We start from the raw sequence: 17,086 nt of genomic DNA, 5'->3' as shown, positions 1-17,086 counted from the left end.
TGGTCTATCTTTAGATCTGTTTTAAGTTGTTTCCTTCACTTTTAGCTAGTTCATATCCACATTCTTCTGAGCCTAATTGGAGTCACAAAATAGAAGTCAGCATTCTTTTAGAGTTTAGATAGCTCTCTTAGATGTGCTTACATTATTTCTATTTAAGCCACTTTGTTTTCCTTCTTGAGAAATGCTTTAAAAAGTTTAAAACTCTTTCACCCCTATAATTTTGGCCCAGTTTTCAGAGTACTAATTAAGATGCATGAAGGTGAATGCTTTTTTCCCCCTTCATTTCTTTTATTTCTTTTTAAAGATATATTCTGCCTCTTCTTTCATTTGTACAATTTTCACTCACTGGGTGATGTAAGCACTTTGTATAAGCTGTTTTTTTTTTTCCAGTTTAACCTGCATTTTATTATTCTCTTCTTTGACAGTTTTATGTCCTTACTACACTTCTACCTTCATTTTTCCCTTTTTTGATTTCAGTAAAATATAAATGTCATAATCTCATAAGTCTATGTTTCCCGGTGTTGCCATGACTTTTAATCCAGCTGAAAAGTTCTAATCCATGAAGGGTCTCTTGTGTCAATATCTGAAAATAAAAATGAAGGGTTAGTTAATTATACATAGCCCCTTCTGTTCAAAGTTCTGTAAAACCTGGTTTAAAACGTTATCAAATGGTTTGATATCAAAATAGAAAGTCTTGTGTTTAATCAAAAGTAGAGTAATATTATTTTTAATTTAATTTATAAAACTTAACAATTTCATGAATCTAAGGTATTGATAATAGAGATATAGACTATGGTAGCAGAGTATCCATTGAAAGTACAAGGAACTGTGGATTCACCCTTCTGAGAAAACTTTGGCTTTCTGGAGAAAAATGCACATCAGCAATTTAAGATCTGAACTTAAGAGTCATTAAAATTTCTATAAAAAATGCTCAACCTTACAGAAAATTAAAACGAGATGTAAGACATTGGAAGGGGTCTCTTCAGGAAATCTCATGGAAAGATACCAGTGAAGAAAGACAGATCATTCTCTTAAGAAGAACACGCTTACCATGTGAATGTGTTTTAAAAGATGCATTCTAGACAAGTGCCTTGTGATTGTGAACCAGAACTACTAAGGAAATGGTTAACAGGTAAATTTACACTTTCTATGAAAATCTGAATTACAAAAGATTAGCTTTGAAAGACAAGGAACTAAAGTTTTGTGAACTACTCAGGTGGAAGGAAAAAAAAATCTCTCCTAGTGAATGAATAGTCAGAGGGAAACGACGCTACAAAAACAAGGAATAATTGTTTTCATGGCACATGTCTTGTTCCTGCTCTGGACTATGGAAGGTAATTGATGTAAACACTGACTGTAGAATATTCCCAAGGTCTTGTAAGGGATTAGCATTAAGCAGTTATAAGGACTATCTCCCCTTTAATGTATCCTGTCTAATGAATTATTGTCATGTAAGGCATCGTGTTACAAATGGGTGTTAGTTTTGGTTTACTTTATACTTTATGGTTTACAATGTGCCTTCACATAGTTTTTCCTCATTGGAATCTTACACTAGCTCTGGAAATAGGAAAAGCAGTTGCCTTGTGACAGATGAAAAAACTGAAGCTTAGAGAGGTTATGTGACTTCCCATAGTCATATACTTGACATGGGCCAGTGCTTTTATTAAAATAGTAGGCTCTGATTCCTCATTCAGCTGGCTTTCCACCAGCATCCTTTTATTAAAATAGTTCCTGTGAAAAGACTTAAACTCAAGGACCATGCACGAGAGATAAAACAAAAGGCCAAAGAAAGGACAACATTTCATTATGGTGAGGTTCCTAGAGGCTGTATTTCTTTAAATCTGGTGTTGAAAATCTATGGCCCAGCACCAATTTAGCTTACCACCTGTTATCGTAAATAAAGTTCTATTAGAACACAGCTATCTATTTGTTTATGAATTCCCTTTAGTTGCTTTTGAGCTACAATAGGAGAGTAACTTGTGGCAGAGTCTGTATGACCTGCAATGCCTAGGATATCTACTCTGTGACCCCTAATAAAATACATTTTTCAGACTCTGCTGTAAATCGCTAGTAAATAATGTATCGTAGCATCAAGCATATTATATTAGTTAATATTTACATTTAAGGAAAACTCTTTAATTTTTAGAGTACAAGTCCATAAAAATGTTTTCTGATTTAATTTACTGAATCTTTGAGGCTCGAATTCTGGAAAATGTTATAAATATGCATAATTTATGGTCATAATGAGAGAATGTACTTCTAATGATCAGCCTTCAAAACTCAAACTGATAAAATGGCATCAAACATCACATGACTAGAATTAATAGAATTTGGAATCAAACATGAGGAACATATCATTTACTGGCTGATTATAAATTACAGGATGATTTTTCCTTATGCATTGTTGTCCTGGGTCCTTTCAGGACAGACCCAGCTATCATTTCCCTGCTGTCATGTGGAATGACGGCGCCCCTGTGGGATTCATTTCCCTGCTGTGTCCAGAGCGGATATTCTTATGAACATTAGCAACTAGGACAGATTTTTATGGTTATATAAGATTATTTCTAACACCTAAATTTTGTCATTTTTAAAGTAGTAAGCATCAGCATATAGTCTGTTTTAACTTGTATATGTAACTTTTTACCTTCTTGAAGACAATAACTATTTTATATTTGTATGTTCTTTAGTGGCATCTGCTTAGAGACCATTAGTCTAGACAGTTCTCCATGAACAGGCTTGGAGAGCAACATTAGCTTAGAATGTTCAAATGAAAACATTCTGTTCTTTGCTTGGTCTGTCAATCTCTGTTGGCAGCCAAGAGTTTCCTCCTTTATAGCAACAGAAGGAAAAAAAAAAAAACAATTCTGAAGTACTTTGGTCCTTTCTTGATTTGGAGCTATGAAAATGCTAGTTTATCCAAATTAGTCTGTGAATTTTTATGTTAGAAGATAGTCCCTCTGCCCTAAGACAGTCTATAGAACTGTAACAGAATTCCAATATATGAATAGAGTAAGGGAGGCAATGTGGTGAGCAGGCAAAGTTGGACTCCTGTTTTCTTTGCCCTCTCTTTGTGTATTTCTGTTCTCTCAATAGCTTTTCCTCCCAATTCCACTTCCAACTGCCTAGAGCTTGTGTGCTTACCATATCCCTTCTTTCCAAATGAAAAGTGAATCTTGGAATTTTAATAAAAACAGTGTTAGTTATATAATCAATTAGTTTTCTAAGAAATGTTTCAGCAGAATAATAAAACAATATATTCCTTTTAAAATAAAGCAAACAAACATAACAAAATATTTAATATGAAGTTATGAACAATTAAGGAAATAATTTGGGGACTGCTAATTACCCAATGGTAGCAATGTTTTAGAAAAAAAGATTCTGGTTTTCTATAAATTGTATGACCACAGTGACTCCCTATGCATGAATGAGAATCATTCCATGTCTGACTTGGTGGATGAGAAGACGTAAAAAACCAAATGGGGCAAACTAGAATGGATCAGAGCCTGGAGTCTAGGTTATGACAAAGGGTCTGACTGATACTTAAATTAACTCACAACAAAGTCAGATTTACCTGTACCTTAAAACCACAGGACAATACCGAGTCTCAATGCTACGAGACTCCATGGACAGAGTAGTTTCAAACTACACCCATAGGTGCCAGCTTTCAAATGATAAGTAGGCAGGCCATGTCTTAGCATCCTTGAGTTCTATTCAGACCAGTAAGGAGAGATATACAGCAAGTCACAAAATAAGAGGTCTACAGGTATGTGCCAGAGTCTGGCTCACTCAGAAGAATCCACTATAAAGGTACAACATAGTCGTGGCCTTTGACACTACAATGATGCTCTAGTTTAATTCATTCAGCTCAGTGTAGACAGATGAAGGCTGACAGATGGGGGTTGGCAACCAGAGAAAATTGAGGAGAGGGCAAGGATTCGTCATGAGGAGAGGGCAAGAATTTGTGTTCATATTAATTTGAATGACTTAAAGAGATGGTTATGCAAAAGAGTATAATAGTAATACATGCACATTAATAGAAAAATTTTAAAAATACAAATGAGTTTAAAAGCACTAAAAATAACCCATCATTTCACCATCCAGGGGAAATGACTGTTCATATTATAATGTATAATTTTCTAGTACTTCCTATCTATCCATGAACTTGAGCAAACCTGTGTGAGCTTGTGTGTGTGTCTCTGTGTGTGCATTTATTTTTATTTCTATTTCTGATATTCTTAAGAACATTATTATCTCTCGCCAATTAATACCATTGTGTTTTATCTGACTTATCATATGTGACGCTGCTACATGTGTCAGTCTAGCAGAGGATTTTTACGCTGTTTCAACTGGTTCTGGACTTCATTATTGATAGCAGTTCTTCAATATACACTAGAGACTTCCTGATACAGGAGGGCTCTATCACAGTCATAAAAAGAGAAATAAAAGGGAACTCTTCCAAGATTGCCAAATAGGAACAGCTTCAGTCTGCAGCTGCCAGTGAGATCAATGCAGAAGATGGATGATTTCTGCATTTCCCACTGAGGTACTTGGTTCATCTCATTGAGACTGATTGGACAGTGGGTGCAGCCCATGGAGGGCGAGCTGAAGCAGAGTGGGGTGTCGCCTCACCCAGGAAGTGCAAGGGGCTGGGAGATTTCCCTTTACAAGCCAAGGGAAATCATGAGAGACTGTACCAGGAGGAACAGTACACTCTGCCCAAATTCTACACTTTTCCCATGGTCTTTGCAAGTGGCAGACCAGTAGATTCCCTCCGGTGCCTGGCTTGGCAGGTCCCATGCCCACAGAGTCCCGCAAGCTAAGATCCATTGGCTCGAAATTGTCGCTTCTAGCACAGCAGTCTGAAATTGGCCTGGGACACTGGAGGGGCGTCCGCTATTGCTGAGGCTTGGGTAGGCAGTTTTATGCCCACAGTGTAAACAAAGCTGCCAGCAAGCTCGAACTGGGCAGAGCCTACCACAACTCAGCAAGGCTGACTGCTTCTCTAGATTCCACCTCTGTGGGCAGGGCATATTTGAACAAAAGGCAGCAGCCCCAATCAGGGACTTATAGATTAAAACCCCCATCTCCCTGGGATGGAGCACCTAGGGAAAGGGGCAGCTGTGGGCACAGCTTCTGCAGACTTAAACGTCCCTGCCTGATAGCTCTAAACAGAGCAGTGGTTCTCCCAGCACAGCGTTCAAGCTCTGGTAACAGACAGACTGCCTCCTCAAGTAGGTCCCTGACCCCTGTGTAGCCTGGCTGGGAGACACCACCCAGTAGGGGCCAACAGACACCTCATACAGAAGAGCTCTGGCTGATATTAGGTGGGTGCCCCTCTGGGAACAATCTTCCAGAAGAAAGAGCAGGCAGCAATATTTGCTGTTCTGCAGCCTCCATTGGTGATACCCAGGCAAACAGGGTCTGGAATGGACCTCCAGAAAACTCCAAAAGACTTGCAGCTGAGGAGCCTATTAGAAGGAAAACTAATAAACAGAAAGGAATAGCATCAACAACAACATTAACAAAAAGGGCATCCACACAAGAACCCCATCTGTAGTTCACCAACAGCAAAGACCAAAGGTAAATAGAACCACAAAGATAGGGAGAAACCAGAGCAGAAACCAGAGCTGAAAATTCCAAAAACCAGAATGACTAATCTCATCGAAAGGATCACAACTCCTCACCAGCAAGAGAACAAAACTGAACGTAGGGTGAGTTTCATGAGTTGACAGAAGTAGACTTCAGAAAGTGGGTAATAACAAACTTCTCCGAGCTAAAGGAGCATGTTCTAACCCATTGCAAGGAAGCTGAAAACCTTAAAAAAAGGTTAGGGAATGACTAACTAGAGTAACCAGTGTAGAGAAGAAAATAAATGACCTGATGGAGCTGAAAAACACAGTACATGAACTTCATGAAGCATACACAAGCTTCAAAAGCAGATTCAATCAAGTGGAAGAAAGGCCATCAGAGATTGAAGATCAAATTAATGAAATAAAGCAATAAGAAAAAATTAGAGAAAAAGAGTGAAAATAAGAAAACAAAGCCTCCAAGAAATATGGGACTATGTGAAAAGACCAAATCTACGTTTTATTGGTGTACCTGAAAGTGACAGGGAGAATGAAACCAAGTTGGAAAACACTCTTCAGGATATTATCCACGAGAATTTCCCCAACCTAGCAAGGCAGGCCTCTATTCAAATTCAGGTAAAATAGAGAACACCACAAACATATTATATTGATCTAAAATCAATACCCTAATATCACAATTAAAAGAGCTAGAGAAGCAAGAGCAAACAAATTCAAAGCTAGCAGAAGACAAGAAATAACTAAGATCAGAGCAGAACTGAAGGAGACAGAAATACAAAAACCCTACAAAAAAATCAATGAATCCAGGAGCTGGTTTTTTGAAAAGATCAACAAAATTGATAGACCGCTAGCAAGACTAATAAAGAATAAAAGAGAGATGAATCAAATACACGCAACAAAAAGTGATAAAAGGGATATCACCACCAATCCCACAAAAATACAAACTACCATCAGAGAATACTATAAACACCTCTACAGAAATAAATTAGAAAATCTAGAAGAAATGGTTAAATTCCTGGACACATACACACTCCCAAGACTAAACCAGGAAGAAGCAAATCTCTGAATAGAACCGTAACAAGTTCTGAAATTGAGGCAATAATTAATAGCCTAACAACCAACAAAAGTCCAGGACCAGAAGAATTCACAGCCAAATTCTAGCAGAGGTACAAAGAGGAGCTGGTACCATTCCTTCTGAAACTATTCCAAACAGAAGAAAAAGAGGGAATCCTCCCTAACTTATTTTTGAGGCCAGCATCATCCTGATACCAAAGCCTGGCAGAGACACAACAAAAAAAGAATTTTAAGCCAATATCCCTGATGAACGTCGATGCAAAAATCCTCAATAAAATACTGGCAAACAGAATCCAGCATCACATCGAAAAGCTTGTCCACCACAGTCAAGTCGGCTTCATCCCTGGGATGCAAGGCTGGTTCAACATATGCAAATCAATAAACGTAATCCATCACATAAACACAACCAATGACAAAAACCACATGATTATCTCAATTGATGTAGAAAAGGCCTTTGACAAAATTCAACAGTCCTTCGTGCTAAAAACCCTCAATAAACTATGTATTGATGGAACGTATCACAAAATAATAAGAGCTATTTATGACAAATCCACAGTCAATATCATACTGAATGAGCAAAAACTGGAAGCATTCCCTTTGAAAACCAGCACAAGACAAGGATGCCCTCTCTCACCACTCCAATAGAATGTAGTATTGGAAGTTCTGGCCTGGGCAATCAGGCAAGAGAAAGAAATAAAGGGTATTCAATTAGGAAAAGAGGAAGCCAAATTATCTTTGTTTGCTGATGATATAATTGTATATTTAGAAAATATAATTGTATATTTAGAAAACCCCATATAATTGTATATTTAGAAAACCCTATCATCTCAGCCCAAAATCTCCTTAAGCCGATAAGCAACTTCAGCAAAGTCTCAGGATACAAAATCAATGTGCAAAAATCACAAGCATTCCTATACACCAAGAACAGACAAACAGAGAGCCAAATTATGAGGGAACTCCTATTCACAATTGCAACAAAGAGAATAAAATACCTAGGAATCCAACTTACAAGGGATGTGAAGGACCTCTTCAAGGAGAACTACAAACCACTGCTCAACAAAATAAAAGAGGACACAAACAAATGGAAGAACATTCCATGCTTAAGGATAGGAAGAATCAATATTGTGAAAATGGCCATATTGCCCAAAGTAATTTATAGATTCAATGCCATCCCCATCAAGCTACCAATGACTTTCTTCACAGAATTGGAAAAAACTGCTTTAAATTTCATATGGAACCAAGAAAGAGCCAGCATAGCCAAGACAATCCTAAGGAAAAAGAACAAAGCTGGAGGCATCACACTACCTGACTTCAAAGTATACTATAAGGCTACAGTAACCAAAACAGCATGATACTGGTACCAAAACAGACATATAGACCAAGGGAACAGAACAAAGGCCTCAGAAATAACACCACACATCTACAACCATCTGATCTTTGACAAAACTGACAAAAACAAGAAATGGGGAAAGGATTCCCTGTTTAAAAAATGGTGCCGGGAAAACTGGCTAGCCATATGTAGAAAGCTGAAACTGGATCCCTTCCTTACACATTTTATTAAAATAACTGAAGATGGGTTAAAGACTTAAATGTAAGACCTAAAACCATAAAAAAAATCCTAAGAAGAAAACCTAGGCAATACCATTCAGGACATAGGCACGGGCAAAGACTTCATGACTAAAACACCAAAGGCAATGACAACAAAAGCCAAAATAGACAAATGGGATGTAATTAAACCAAAGAGCTTCTGCACAGTAAGAGAAAATATCATCAGAGTGAACAGGCAACCTACAGAATGGAAAAAAATTTTTGCAATCTACCCGTCTGACAAAGGTCTAATATCCAGAATCTACAAAGAACTTAAACAAATTTACGAGAAAAAAAACAACCCCATCAAAAAGTGGGCAAAGGATATGAACAGACACTTCTCAAAAGAAGACATTTATGCAGCCAGGAGGCATATGAAAAATGCTCGCCATCACTGGTCATCAGAGAAATGCAAATCAAAACCACATGAGATACCATCTCATGCCTGTTAGAATGACAATCATTTAAAAGTCAGGAACGCTGGAGAGGATGTGGAGAAATAGGAATGCTTTTACACTGTTGGCGGGAGTGTGAATTAGTTCGACCATTGTGGAAGACAGTGTGGCGATTCCTCAAGGATCTAGAACTAGAAATACCATTTGACCCAGCCATCCCATTACTGGGTATATACCCAAAGGATTATAAATCATGCTACTGTAAAGACACATGCCCACGTATGTTTATTGTGGCACTATTCACAATAGCAATGTCTTGGAACCAACCCAAATGTCCATCAATAATAGACTGGATAAAGAAAATGTGGCACATATACACTGTGGAATACTATGAAGCCATAAAAAAGGATGAGTTCATGTCCTTTGCAGGGTCATGGATGAAGCTGGAAGCCATCATTCTCAGCAAACTATCACAGGGACAGAAAACCGAACACCACATGTTCTCACTAATAAGTAGGATTTGAACAATGAGAACACATGGACACAGGGAGGGGAACATCACACACCTGGGCTTGTTGGTGGGTGGGGGTTTGGGGGAAGGATAGCATTAGGAGAAATACCTAATGTAAATGACGAGTTGATGGGTGCAGTAAACCAACATGGCACATGTATGCCTATGTAACAAACCTGCATGTTGTGCACATGTACACCAGAACTTAAAGTATAATTAAAAAAAAAGAAGAGAGATAAAAGAAGGGAAGTTGTATCAGGTACATATGTTACATACGCCATCCAAAAACCTAGCAGCATAAAAAACCCTTTATTATGCTCATGGAGTCTATGGATCAGGAATTTAGACAAGGCTCAGCAGGAATGGTTTGACTCTGCTCTATATCTGAGGCCTAATCTGGGGAAATATAAACATTTGGAGTGAGGTCACAGCTAGGGCTTAGTATCTTCTGTGGGCGTCTTGATTCATTATATTCATCAGTGTGGAACCTATGATTTGATGACTTAGGAATACTTGACTCAGGAAAGCCTGCTGATGAGAGCATATGTGATCCTTTTCATGTGATCCTTTTTAGAGCATGGTAGCTTCAGGGGAGTTGGACTGTTACATAAAGCTTCAGGGTTACAAAAGTTAATGTCCTTGCAAACAAGGCGCAAGCTGCATTACCTTGTATGATCTCACCCACTAGTTTTAAGAATCATGAGGCAGCCCAGAATTAAGTGGGGGTCGGGACAGACTCCATCTTTTAATGGAAGGAGTGCCTAAAATTTTGTAAACAGGCCTACAATTTCCAACTCCTTGAAACGTTAGTTCAAACTGTGAGAAAGCAAATCAAGGCTCCTAGATTAACCACAATTTAAGAATCCTCCCCCAAGGAGATAATGCAAGTTATTCTCCATTTTGATAATTTTTTATCTCTAGGCAGAAATTATCTTACACAATTCAAACATTACAGAACCAAGAAGACAACATTTTCCCTTAATGCTGTGAACAAGAGGAACCTAAAACTTTAAGAAGCAGATTATGATCTACAATGGGTAAGAAAAGGAACATTTTTTGCTGACTCACCTTACAACTAGAAAAATGCAGCTTGCACAAAGGCTGAGGTGTTCCAGAAGGGGAAACAGAGAGCTGTAGCTGGGGAAGCTGGCAGATTGTCAAGGTGAGAGGACCTCAAGAATATAAAGTGAAGTAATCTGCTGGGAGCAATATTCATATTTGTAAATATCACTGGGGCAACTAATGCACCCTTACCTGAAATCACCCAGAACTTGATTTCTTTTTAGTTATTATATTTCAACGAAAGACTCAGATTGCTGTGACTTGACTCTTGCAATTTCTGGTAGTCAAGGTAACATTTGTTGTTGTTTTCCAGAACAGTATACCACTCTGAACCATAAATCTGCAATTAATCCTCCAAAACAACTCGTGATGATGAACTGTTTGGCATTATCAATTCCTGTTTTCCTCCAGGTGCCAAATACATAGAGTTCTTAAAATGCCTCAGGCAATCAAAATACTACTTTGGAATATTTCCTTTCTCTTTGGGTTTTCTTTTCTCCTATCATCTTTCTAAAATGGTGTAAAGGAGATGATGGAAGGTAAAGAAAACAATTCTGACATCTGGGGAATATAAGAGAAACACACTTAATTTTTAAAATTAAGTCTTATAATTGTAGCTTATGTTAGTGATGGCTTTTGTATGTAAATGATAAGCATATGGCAAGTTGAGAAGGGCAAGTCTCTGATGTCATGTGTCCAAAACGAGTGGAACTAAAGAAGAAACACTTGTCCCAGATTATACTGTTGCTCAATATCAAAATCAATTAATGTTTACCTGACACTATTGGAATACACAGAGCTGGAGCAATTTCATCTGTAGGAATTATTTGGGCTTCTGACTTAGCAGATGTAGAGGGTCTTTTGAGATATGAACATTCTTAAAGGGTTGAGAGTCACTTTTACTGGGGAAAATTAAAAGAGCAAACAAAAATTAATGACAATTGAAGAAATCGCCTATTCTCACACCTAGGGTGGAATATGAATGCTTAGTCATCATTCAGGTGGATGTTCCCATTACTTTACAAGAAACAATCAGGACTCCATGACCACCAGCAAGGTTAGGCTTTAAATAGTAAATGTGAAAGATGCAAGAAAATAGATTGAATTGTATTTCTGTGCTACACACACACACACACACACACACACGCACACACTTCCTCACCTCTGTCAATCTGTTAGGATCGCACAACCCAGCACATGTGACCTACCCCAGTGGGTCAAGCCAACTTTTATCCACCTGGATCAGATTACATAACCTTGTTGTTTACAGACCTCTCCAGCTTATTGCAAGAACAAACTTGTAACACAAGTATCAAGCCCAGAAAATATCTGTCATCTTAATTTCCAAAAGTTAATGATGGAAAACATATCAGCAATTTCTTGATGGTTGTTTTGGATTGAGGTTGGGTAGAAGATGCCACCTCTTTAGGATTTTCCTTAGAGATAATAAGTGTCTTCTATGTGCCATGGTATGTGGTGGGTGATTTAGTACACGTTATCTCATTTAATCGACCCATTATGGAGATAATTGAGGCTCAGAGATATGCAGCAAATTCTTAAGGTCACACAGATCATGCAGCAAAACTAAGTCTGGGTCCAAGGAGTTCTAACTCCACCTCATGAGATCCTTAAAGCAGTATCCCTGTCCAGGATTACCTTCTCACTTTCACCAGTCTGTTTAGGGTTCATCCAGCCTATGCTGATTTTTCCCTCCTCCATTCTTGTGGATGTGGGCCTATACCTCTTATTCACCTATACCTCTTATTAATACTGTTATTAACAACATTTTAATACTGTTATTAATATAAAACTACCAAGTTTTTTCATTTTAACTAATAGTTTCCTATCATATGATTGTAAATGCTTCATTATCCATTTCTCTAATGATACTAATTTAAATGGTTTTCAACCTGCATTGTATTGCCTGCTTAATTTTTTTAACTTCTGTTTCCAGAGAAAACTAAAACAATCTTTAAAATTTCAGAGAATAATGTGAAAAACACCATTGTACCAAATACTCATAATTGACTTTTATTTACTTTTTATAATATACTTGTTGGTCTTATAAAAAAATGAAGGATGCACCAATAAAGTTGAAGACCTCTTTGTTCCTGAACTTCATTCCTACTTCACTCTTTCCATTCCCAGAGTGATTCATCACCATGAATTTGACATATATTCTTTCAGTGCATGCCTTTATACTTTTACTTCATATGCATTTTTCCATAAGTAGTACGTAGCATTGTGTGTATTTTTTAAATTTACATACTCTCATACAATGTGTTTTCTATAATTTGCCTTTTATCATTAATATCTGTTAGGGATATACTGTTTTTAATATAAAACTACGTAGTTTATTCTTTTTAACTAATAGTATCCGATCATATGAATGTAAATGCTTCATTATCCATCTCTCTAATTATACTAATTTAGGTGGTTTTCAATTTTTGGTTGCATAGAACATACTTCTACATTTTTTCTTATTTTAATGTATAAGTTTTCTCTAGATTATATACCTAAAGTTGGAATTACTGCACTGTAGGATATCTTGTTTTCAATCTTACTAGATCTGCCAAGTTTCCCTCTAAAGCTATTGTACCAATTTATTCTCCTTCCAGAAGTATAATGTGAGACTGTTCATTTCACCACATGCTAGCCCATGCTTGGAGTTGCCCAGTGCTAACTATCTTTTAATGAGGTTGTTTATTTCCTTAGTCAGCTGTCAGTCTCTTACAGGAAACATACTGTATTTACATTTGTTGACGTCCTTGGGGTTCTACGGTGGCTAATCTATATTGCACTTGATATTTATGGATTAACTGATTGGCCTACTGTCGTCCACTGCCAAATGATTCCCCATGATCTGCTGAAGTATGTAGGTAACATCCACACCTCTCTGAATGCAATTGCTCATATTGTCTTAGAGTATCTTAAATACGGTAACTTAAAACCCCCACAGAATAGGATGTAAATCATTTGCTTCAGAAATAGAAATGATGTAACTCATAGGCTGTTACAATTCAAACATTACAGAATTCAAATTCTGTAATTTGAGATTACAAATGAGATAACTCATAGGCTGTTACAACCAAATTAAGAACATTTAATTATCATAATTAATTAGTCAAAAGTTGAGCTCATGTACTCAAGTAATTTGCATGTGTACCTCTTCATTTACACCGGCTGTAGCTGATGGTTTTATAATAGAGGCAGTTTTCTTTCTTCTACACCATTCTACCCTCCAGAGTATTATTTATTTTTAACTGGGCTTTTTTTTCCTCTTGTTTATTTATGTTCCCCCTCTCTCCCAATCAGTATGTAAAAATACTCATGTCTTCATCATTTAAAAAAAAAAGTTCTCCTTCACTTTCATATGGTCACCAGTTTCCCTGAATCTCTCACCTTTGCTCACTGCCAAACTTCTCTAAATCAGTTCTTCTTTCTCAGTGTACTCCTTTCTGGCTATGATTCCCATCACTCCACTGAATCATCTCTTACCAGTAACTTAATATTACTCAATACAATGTCCATCTTTGTGGCCCGCATCTTACCTGATCTCTGTGCAGTGTCCTAATTCTTGATGCTTCCTGCCTTTTTGAAACCATTGCTTCCCTTGGGTCCTGGCTCTGCTTTTCCAGTCTCACTTTCTATCCAGTTAAATATTGGAGTTCTTTAAGATTCAGTCTAAGTTCTCTTTCTACTTCACTTTATAGCTTCATTCTTAGATTAACTCATGCAGGTTTATAATATAGATTACTGAAATGCAGAACTCCAGCCAAGATTTATTTGCACTCTAGATCTGAGTATATAATGATTTTTGGATAAACCATTGGGATTAGGCACCTCAAATATAATATTCCCTAAATAAAGCTCATGTTCATTTATCCATACCTATTTATGCCTCTATTACTGATGACATTACCATTCATTTGGTATCACGGACCAATAAGCTAAAAGTTATATTTGCCTCATCTTTCCTTTCTTACCCTTACCGTATCCACTGCACCCTGTAGATTTCACTTCCTTTGCATGGCTCATATTTGTCTACTTTGCCTCACCACCCCCCCGCCACCCCTACCCTTGTCTGTCTTTTTCACCAGCTGTCACAAAAGTCTCTAAACTGGTAGTACGTGCTACTTACTCTCTTCAGAATTGTATCAGCATCCTTTTGCTGCTATAACAAAATACAGCAACTTAATGTCTTAAAACAACATGAATTTATTATCTTATTAATCTGGGGTTCAGAAGTTCTAAAATCAAGGTTTTGGCAAGGGGGCATTCCTTCTGGAGGCTCTGAGGGACAATTTGCTTCTCAGCCTTTTCCAGCTTCTAGAGGCCACTGTGTCCCTTGGCTCTATCTAGCCCTTTTCTTGACAATCCCTACTATCCCTGTTACATCATATCTGACCCTGACCCTCCTGCCTCTATTTTTCTTTTGAGACAGTGTCTTACTTCGTTGCCCAGGCTGAAGTGTAGTGGCATTATCACAGCTCACTGCAGCCCTTACCATCCAGACTCAAGCAGCCCTCCTATTTCAGCCTCCTAAGTAGCTGGGACTGTAGGCATGCACCACCACACCCAACTAATTTTACTATTTTTTAAAAATCTTCTGTAGAGATGGAGTCTCACTATGTTGCCCAGGCTGGTTTTGAACTCCTGGCCTTTTATAAGAACCTTGGGATTACCAGGCTATTTTCTTATTTCAAATTTTTAACTTAATGCACCTGCAAAGTCCCTTTTGCCATGCAAGGTAATGCATTCACAGATTCTAGGATTAGGATGTGGACATCTTAGAGGGCCATTATTCATTTTCCCATAGGAATACTCCTCCCCTCCACTCTCCTCCCTTCTCAATTTGTTAACCTTCAGTGTTACTTCAGAGTTTAGTTCAGATGTCACATTCTCGCCCTTCTTCCTTGGAGTCAAGTTTGTCTCTTAGAAGTGTGAACATCCGGCCGGGCGCGGTGGCTCAAGCCTGTAATCCCAGCACTTTGGGAGGCCGAGACGGGCGGATCATGAGGTCAGGAGATCGAGACCATCCTGGCTACCACGGTGAAACCCCGTCTCTACTAAAAATACAAGAAAATTAGCCGGGCGAGGTGGCGGCGCCTGTAGTCCCAGCTACTCGGGAGGCTGAGGCAGGAGAATGGCGTGAACCCGGGGGAGCGGAGCTTGCAGTGAGCCGAGATCGCGCCACTGCACTCCAGCCTGGGGCACAGAGCAAGACTCCGTGTCAAAAAAAAAAAAAAAAAAGAAGAAGAAGTGTGAACATCCTTATCTCATTTGTGTATTTACTTAACTCATGTTCACCTAGCAGCAACACATTGATTTTCTCACTATTTTGTTTCCACACCCAGCAGCACATCTGTAACATTGGAGGCTGTGGTTTTTAAAACCTATAATTGGCTCTGTAGTTTTGATTTGATTTGTTACAAAACATGATTTTATTTTTTTCCTTTGATTTGAGGTAAATAATTAGACTTACAGAAAGAAAAAATCCTTTTCAAAGGAGCTCAAACAACTCAATAGCAAAAAAACTAAATAATTTGATTAAAAAATGGACAAAAGATCTGAACCGACAGTTCTCAAAAGAAGACAAATGGCCAAGTATATGAAAAAATGCTCAACATCACAAATCATTAGAGAAGTGCAAATTAAAACCGCAATGTGATGTTATCTCACCCCAGTTAAAATGGCTTGTATCAAAAAGACAGTAACAGATGCTGGCAAGGATGTGGAGAAAGGGTAGCCCTTGTACACTCTTGGTGGGAATGTAAATTAGTACGGCCTCTGTGGAGAACAGTATACAAATTCCTCAAAAATTAAAACTAGAACTGCTGGATGATCCAGCAATTCTATCACTAGGTATATATTCAAAAGGAAGGGAATTAATATACCAAAAATAATTCTGCCTGCCCATGATTTTTGCAGAAGTATTTATAGTAGCCAAAATATGGAATAAACCTAAGTGTCCATTAATGGAAGAGTAAATAAAGAAAATGTGATATGTAAATCTAATTAAATATTATTCAGCGATAAAAAAGAATGAAATCCTGTCATTTGTAGCAACATCGATGGAACTGGAGGTCATTCTATTAAGTGAAATAAGCCAAGCACAGACCGGCAAATATAGCATATTCTCACTCACGTGTGGGAGTTAAAAAATAACGGATCTTATGAAGGTCCAGAGTAGACTGGTGCTTACCAGAAGCCAGAATGGTGGGGGGGCATGAAGGGGAGAAAGAATACAAATGTATTTATTAACACTGAATTTTACACTTAAAATTGCAAAGATAGTAAATTTTATATGTATATTTCACCTCAATATAAAAAGAAAAAAATTTCCAATTAAAATTTTTTTCTTATAAAGTTATTTATAATTCCAAAAAACCTAAAAACATCCTCTTGTGAAAATTTGAATAATTAATTATATTTAGAAAAAAACCAAAAGTTTTGCTTGATTAGAAAGTAATGCAGAAGAACAGAAGACTTTTTCAATGTTAGAGTTTTCAGAATCCCACTTTTCTCCTCAAGTTTATATATATATAAATCTCCTTTATTAAGACAAATGATACATGACATTATTACAACTGGAGCACCATTGACCATTACAAAAGTTATTTATTTCTGAAAACTTTGCTTGTCACAAATTGGAATTTTATTCTGTTTCCCGCAGTTATATTTAACACTTGACTATAAGAAATAGAATTTCTTTAAAGAAATTATTTTGAAATCTGACCAAAACACTTGATGACATTAAATATATCTTTGGTGAAAATAATAAAGAATGCAACTTGTAAAAATGAGAGTTTTCTTTATGAATAATTAATTCAGCTGGTAAATAAGAGAACAGATGTGGAAATTCAATGTGA

General features: G+C 37.4%; 1 long non-coding RNA gene across 1 annotated transcript; it reads right to left on the bottom strand.

The window, feature by feature from the left end:
- Window positions 1-375: 375 nt before the first annotated feature.
- Window positions 376-10,351, bottom strand: LOC141409618 (uncharacterized). The gene is made up of 2 exons (XR_012430631.1): window positions 10,221-10,351; window positions 376-583 (listed from the first exon to the last, which is right to left on the bottom strand). It is a non-coding gene; the product is annotated as an uncharacterized lncRNA (long non-coding RNA).
- Window positions 10,352-17,086: the final 6,735 nt, after the last annotated feature.

Source organism: Macaca fascicularis, chromosome 2, assembly GCF_037993035.2.
Source record: "Macaca fascicularis isolate 582-1 chromosome 2, T2T-MFA8v1.1".
Classification (NCBI taxonomy): Eukaryota; Metazoa; Chordata; class Mammalia; order Primates; family Cercopithecidae; genus Macaca; species Macaca fascicularis.
Note: the sequence above shows the minus strand (reverse complement) of the source record. Positions and strands in the feature narration are given on the sequence as shown.